Source organism: Garra rufa, chromosome 13, assembly GCF_049309525.1.
Source record: "Garra rufa chromosome 13, GarRuf1.0, whole genome shotgun sequence".
Classification (NCBI taxonomy): Eukaryota; Metazoa; Chordata; class Actinopteri; order Cypriniformes; family Cyprinidae; genus Garra; species Garra rufa.
Window position 1 is genome coordinate 19,698,230 of NC_133373.1, and position 7,045 is coordinate 19,705,274.

The 7,045-nt window shown below is 38.5% G+C and overlaps 1 long non-coding RNA gene across 1 annotated transcript; it reads left to right on the forward strand.

The window, feature by feature from the left end:
* Window positions 1–403: 403 nt before the first annotated feature.
* Window positions 404–2,508, forward strand: LOC141348827 (uncharacterized). Its single transcript, XR_012357573.1, has 3 exons — window positions 404–453; window positions 1,115–1,209; window positions 2,321–2,508. It is a non-coding gene; the product is annotated as an uncharacterized lncRNA (long non-coding RNA).
* Window positions 2,509–7,045: the final 4,537 nt, after the last annotated feature.

Here is a 7,045-nt window from a genome sequence, read left to right on the forward strand (position 1 = left end):
CAATTCAGTTTTCTGGGGAAAAAATACAGATGAATATATAACCTGTTAAAAAAATGCCAATGTACTAGTTACTTGTAGTAAAACGAATGTATTATGGAGTTATTGAGGGGGGAAACGCTTCATGTAACTGTTTGTCCATATGTGCTGTCATCATCAATGAACTAAAACGCATTTCATTAAAATACATGAGCGATTGAGTGCGAATGTCACAATACCGCTACTGCGCATGCGCCAAAATTCAAACTCACCCGCGCTAACGGCAGAGTCTGAGCAATGGCTGGGCAATGATACAAGTCATCTGCGGTAAGATGTTTTTCTTAGTAAGTGGAAGGATAACAAATGGGCCAATACATTCACATAATAAACGACAATGACTTTATAGACGGGCACGAAGACCGACCGACATCACTGAGAGGAAACGATGAAACGCCTTTGAATGTGGCAGCGGTGCAGGTAATGTATGCTAATTTACTCAACGCTTTATTCCTACGCTAATATTTCATAGAAACTAAGTGTTAAGTTATATGATTGTTTTGGTCTGCAAGAGCCTCTGTCTCTATATAGAGCAGATAAGTTTTTTAAAATATTCCCTTGCATTGTTTTATATATGATGTTATGTTTACAGCTGCATTGATGATTTTTGCAATTTGCTTGCATTAAAGTTAATTTTAGCTAACGTTACTGGGTAGGTTAATGAACAATCTGTATGGAGATAAGTTACTGTGAGCTCATTGTTTTCACTGGATAAGCAATGCCACATTTGGAAATTATTTAAAGCTGTCTGACAAAAATAACGGATGAAAATTATAATGTTTATCTCTGAGATGTAGTCTAGACTAGAACTATAAAACTTAAAAAAATGCAATTATTTAAATAAAAGCACCTTGAATTCATATAGTAAATTACAGTACCTGGTTATATTGCACCAAGTGCATTGACATGTAAGTGACATGCCTAGAGTGGGTGCATAAGAACATGTATGTGGATATTGCATAAAGGTACAGTACACTAAAGGAGGTGTTTATGGGGTTTTAAAAATATGGTTAATCTATCATAGTAAATTTTGTTCAAATCTTTGCTGATTGTGCTATTCTTGTTTGTGTCCCATGAATAGGTAATGAGTCCCGAAATTCTCAGAAAACAGAAATGGAGGCCGAACCTGCAGATGTGGATGGCAGTGATGTGAATGATGGAGCGTACACAGAAAAGGTTAAATATGTAGACAAATCTAATCAACAAAATATGTGTCTCCGTGTACTATTTAATAAAATTCTAGTGCATTTAATCTATAAATAACTGTAGAGGTTTTGGATATGGTAAGATTAAACTTATTTTAGTGAATGAAGTACCACATTTTAGCTATCATGTTGTTAGGGTGGGTACACAAAACATTATTTTATCCTTGCTTCAAGAAAATCCTCAATCTATCTGCTTTCTAACAGCTTTATATGGCCGTAAACATTTATCTTAAACGTGGCTTTAAGCACTATAGATTATTAAAGTATCACTTTCACTGTGACAAAGGCAGTAAATGTGGTGCGGGAAACTATTAATTGATTAATCTACAATAATTTAATTGCACTATAAATTACACTACAATGCAAAACACAGTAAATTGATAAACTGTTTGGCGTGATGACGTTTAATGCCTCCGACAGGCCCTGTAGTCCCATTTAGCAGCATGTTAGCAACCATCTTTTTTAAGAAACATAAGAGTTTAAAAATTAAAATACGAATCAAAAGTGGGGTTTAACTGGTGTGTTTTATGTCATAGAATAAAATGTGAAAGGATTATGAGTTTGTGTGAACGGCGGACCTTATTTTAGGGGATTTAATCAAAATTGTCATTCAAAAATCCATGTAATAGTTCCACCCTGTTTTCTCCAGGCCAAAACGATGCACATATTAGGTATTATGAATGTCAACACTTTATTTAATTGATGCTAAATAGCAAAATAAATTGTAACCTTAGCTGTGAACTCTGTCATTGAGCATTTGGGCTACTATATTTTAGTTCTTCATGTATAGAGACATATTATTTGAATGGGCATGCAGGCTGTGCTTTGTTGTTCTGCCATGTCCTTGTGGTATCTGGGAATATCTTACAACTACAACTTACAAACATATATACATAATTAGTATTCTGCAGTTTTAAAAGAATCTTTAACTTTACCAACTGTTTAATATTCAGTATATTTGTCATCTTATAGTAGTTTATCACTTTGGTACAATGTTGGATTGCAAGTCTTAAGTATATGGTTCAGAAAATGTATTGTAATTATCTTATCAAAATCTAACTTTTATCTTTTTTTTTATACAGATGCTGGAATCCAGACATTTCTTCACCTGGGGCCTTCTGGGGATGGCAATAAACCAAAAACTAACCAAGCTGTGGGAATACAAACCTGTAGACCTTTAGCTGGACCACTACAATTGATGTTCTGTTTCTTATGCCTGTTCAGTGTTTTGATCAGTTATATATGTAATTGTTTCTTTTTTTCTGTTTGATTGTGCATGTCAGTAACATTTTTTCCCCTATTTAAATAAATTCTGTTTAAATAAAGATGTTTCTTTGTGTACCATTTAACATTTAAGGCTCAAGGTGTGAAATGTGCAATGCACTGCAACTTTGTAGAGTGTAGTGTCTCACATGTATCCTGTATTTAAAGATCAAAGATCACATATTAAAATATGAAATATGCATGAAATATATGGTTTCATATATGTCTAATTTGTATATAACATAATAAAAAAATGCATATATCTCACATATATTAATAATTATATATATTCCATATATGGCAATACATGTATTATACATACATAAACATATATTTTTGTATGGGGTAGACTTATATGTCAATATATGAAATTGTTCCATTTTCTAATAGGAATCATATATGGATATGGCATATACAAGACATGTATTTAATACATGGGTATTTCATATAAGCACATATATTACATTTCGGTATGGGCTGTGAAGCCTCCGTTCTCCAGAAGCTCCGCCTTCAGTACTTTAGGCATGAGTGTAGCCAGGTCTCCCCTCACTGAAGAGGTTATTTTGAGACCTCCACTCCTGAGAGCTAGTGGAGTGAACGTTGTCAAGGTTTCCTCTCCCTAGAGAGTCTTCTGTGAAGCCTCCGTTCTCCAGAAGCTCCGCCTCTGTACTTACAAGCATGAATGTAGTCAGGTCTCCCCTCATACAAGGGTTTATGTTTGAGACCTCCACTCTTACAGAGCTCCAAAGCTCCAGGCTTTGCTGTCGCCTGTGATAATTATATGGTGTTTCCCTCGCTACGCTCTGGGCACCTTCTCAAACCCACAATAGTGGTGAGTACTCACGCGAAGCTTTTGAGCACTCCTTAAAACCCACGTGAAGTGGTAAGTGCACACGCAAGTCCTTGGGCACTTTCTAAAATCCACATGAGTGGTAAAGATCCCCCCCTAAGGTTGGGTTCTTTTGTAAAATCCTGTATGGTATGGGTTACGCATTATACTCCGTTCCCATTCTAGAGTTGGTTCTAAAAACCCCTGGGTTTTTCCAACTCCACTACAGACAGCACTACTTATAGGTTCGAGTGTCGCTAGGCTTCCTCTCATCTAGAGAGTCTTCTTGCAGAAGCCTCCACTCTCCTGAGAACTCCACTTAAGTGGTTCTATTGCTTAGGCTCCTGGAGCCTCATGGATCACCTCCAGTGTTGAGTGTAGTTAGGTCTCCGACCTCCACTCCCAGAGTTCCCCGCAAGTACAGAGTGTTGCTAGGCTTTCTCTCGTTTAGAGAGTCTCTTTAGAGCCTCCGCTCCTCAGAACCCCCGTCTAGTGTGAAGGCTTAAGGGTAAGCTTCACTACTAGCGGTGAGTGTAGGTAGGCCTACTCTCGCTTAGAAGTATCAGGCCTCCACTCCTTAGAGTTCCGTGCTTGGGTGGCCGAGCCAGCTGTGACGTCGGCCCGAGCGATTTCGCCGGTAGTGGGGAGTGATGTTCCTTCTTGACTCCTCAATCAGTCAGTTGTTCACTTACTCCTCAGCATGGCGGTGTTGGTATATCGTTCCCAAAGTGTCCTAACCAGGACGCAGCGTAGAGTTCCCTCCGGAAGGGAACGTCTCAGGTTACGTAGGTAACCCTAGTTCCCTGAGGACAGGGAACGAGACGCTGCGTCTCGTAGCCATGCTTCGGGCCCCACTTACGTCTCCATCAGACAAAAAGATGGTTGATGTATTCACAAGCGCCCCTTTATACTAGTAGGCGCCTTGTTAATGACGTCATGGGCTGGCGCCGGTCAATGTCAAGTTCATTGTCGTTGTTTTATAAGAGCTTCAGAACCGGTCACGCTGAGAGCAGTTCCCAAAGTGTCCTAACCAGGACGCAGCGTCTCGTTCCCTGTCCTCAGGGAACTAGGGTTACCTACGTAACCTGAGACGATTTTGCAACACAGAGAAACATATCTGAAGGTGTTAGAAGTGTTTTGCATGATTTTTGAAGTTAGACACTGAAATGTCAGAAAACAGCGTTTCAGTGCAGAATAAACTTGTTTAAAGCAATGCAAGCTGAATCTCGGTCCCACTTTAAAATTGCAGTCTTTGCATGAATAAAACCTATTTTGCAACACAGAGAAACATATCTGAAGGTGTTAGAAGTGTTTTGCATGATTTTTGAAGTTAGACCCTGAAATGTCAGAAAACAGCGTTTCAGCGCAGAACAGAGTTGGTTCAGGCAATGCAAGCTGAATCTCGGTCCCACTTTAAATTTGCAGTATGTGCATGAATAAAACCTATTTTGCAACACAGAGAAACATATCTGAAGGTGTTAGAAGTGTTTTGCATGATTTTTGAAGTTAGGGCCTGAAATGTCAGAAAACAGCGTTTCAGCGCAGAACAAACTTGGTTCCAGCAATGCAAGCTGAATCTCTGTCCCACTTTAAAATTGCAGTCTGTGCATGAATAAAACCTATTTTGCAACACAGAGAAACATATCTGAAGGTGTTAGAAGTGTTTTGCATGATTTTTGAAGTTAGACCCTGAAATGTCAGAAAACAGCGTTTCAGCGCAGAACAGAGTTGGTTCAGGCAATGCAAGCTGAATCTCGGTCCCACTTTAAATTTGCAGTATGTGCATGAATAAAACCTATTTTGCAACACAGAGAAACATATCTGAAGGTGTTAGAAGTGTTTTGCATGATTTTTGAAGTTAGGGCCTGAAATGTCAGAAAACAGCGTTTCAGCGCAGAACAAACTTGGTTCCAGCAATGCAAGCTGAATCTCTGTCCCACTTTAAAATTGCAGTCTGTGCATGAATAAAACCTATTTTGCAACACAGAGAAACATATCTGAAGGTGTTAGAAGTGTTTTGCATGATTTTTGAAGTTAGACCCTGAAATGTCAGAAAACAGCGTTTCAGTGCAGAATAAACTTGTTTCAAGCAATGCAAGCTGAATCTCGGTCCCACTTTAAAATTGCAGTCTTTGCATGAATAAAACCTATTTTGCAACACAGAGAAACATATCTGAAGGTGTTAGAAGTCTTTTGCATGATTTTAGAAGTTAGACCCTGAAATGTCAGAAAACAGCGTTTCAGCGCAGAACAAAGTTGGTTCAGGCAATGCAAGCTGAATCTCGGTCCCACTTTAAAATTGCAGTCTTTGCATGAATAAAACCTATTTTGCAACACAGAGAAACATATCTGAAGGTGTTAGAAGTGTTTTGCATGATTTTTGAAGTTAGACCCTGAAATGTCAGAAAACAGCGTTTCAGCGCAGAACAAAGTTGGTTCAGGCAATGCAAGCTGAATCTCGGTCCCACTTTAAATTTGCAGTCTGTGCATGAATAAAACCTATTTTGCAACACAGAGAAACATATCTGAAGGTGTTAGAAGTGTTTTGCATGATTTTTGAAGTTAGGGCCTGAAATGTCAGAAAACAGCGTTTCAGCGCAGAACAAACTTGGTTCCAGCAATGCAAGCTGAATCTCTGTCCCACTTTAAAATTGCAGTCTGTGCATGAATACAACCTATTTTGCAACACAGAGAAACATATCTGAAGGTGTTAGAAGTGTTTTGCATGATTTTTGAAGTTAGACCCTGAAATGTCAGAAAACAGCGTTTCAGTGCAGAATAAACTTGTTTCAAGCAATGCAAGCTGAATCTCGGTCCCACTTTAAATTTGCAGTCTGTGCATGAATAAAACCTATTTTGCAACACAGAGAAACATATCTGAAGGTGTTAGAAGTGTTTTGCATGATTTTTGAATTTAGGGCCTGAAATGTCAGAAAACAGCGTTTCAGCGCAGAACAAACTTGGTTCCAGCAATGCAAGCTGAATCTCTGTCCCACTTTAAAATTGCAGTCTGTGCATGAATAAAACCTATTTTGCAACACAGAGAAACATATCTGAAGGTGTTAGAAGTGTTTTGCATGATTTTTGAAGTTAGGGCCTGAAATGTCAGAAAACAGCGTTTCAGCGCAGAACAAACTTGGTTCCAGCAATGCAAGCTGAATCTCTGTCCCACTTTAAAATTGCAGTCTGTGCATGAATAAAACCTATTTTGCAATACAGAGAAACATATCTGAAGGTGTTAGAAGTGTTTTGCATGATTTTTGAAGTTAGAGCCTGAAATGTCAGAAAACAGCGTTTCAGCGCAGAACAAACTTGGTTCCAGCAATGCAAGCTGAATCTCTGTCCCACTTTAAAATTGCAGTCTGTGCATGAATAAAACCTATTTTGCAACACAGAGAAGCATATCTGAAGGTGTTAGAAGTGTTTTGCATGATTTTTGAAGTTAGACCCTGAAATGTCAGAAAACAGCGTTTCAGTGCAGAATAAACTTGTTTCAAGCAATGTAAGCTGAATCTCGGTCCCACTTTAAATTTGCAGTCTGTGCATGAATAAAACCTATTTTGCAGCACAGAGAAACATATCTGAAGGTGTTAGAAGTGTTTTGCATGATTTTTGAAGTTAGACACTGAAATGTCAGAAAACAGCGTTTCAGTGCAGAATAAAATTGTTTAAAGCAATGCAAGCTGAATCTCGGTCCCACTTTAAAATTGCAGTC